The following is a 418-nucleotide window of genomic DNA, read 5'->3' on the forward strand; positions in this document are numbered from 1 at the left end:
CTCCAAGGTATTTAGCAACTTGCTCTTCAGTGACATACTCATCCTCTTCAGAGGAAGAGTACTCATCAGAGCTCATGAATGACAGAAGTAAGTCCAATGGAATCTCTATGGTCTCATTTTGAGCCTCAGATTCCCATGGTTCCTTATTGGGGAACTCATTGGAGGCCAGTGGATGTCCATTGAGGTCTTCCTTAGTGGCGTTCACTGCCTCTTCTTCCTCTCCAAATTCGGCCATGTTGATGGCCTTGCACTCTCCTTTTGGATTTTCTTCTGTATTGCTTGGAAGAGTACTAGGATGGAGTTCAGTAACTTTCTTACTCAGCTGACCCACTTGTGCCTCCAAGTTTCTAATGGAGGACCTTGTTTCAGTCATGAAACTTTGAGTGGTTTTGATTAGATCAGAGACCATGGTTGCTAA

Source organism: Arachis duranensis, chromosome 1 (assembly GCF_000817695.3).
Source record: "Arachis duranensis cultivar V14167 chromosome 1, aradu.V14167.gnm2.J7QH, whole genome shotgun sequence".
NCBI lineage: Eukaryota > Viridiplantae > Streptophyta > Magnoliopsida > Fabales > Fabaceae > Arachis > Arachis duranensis.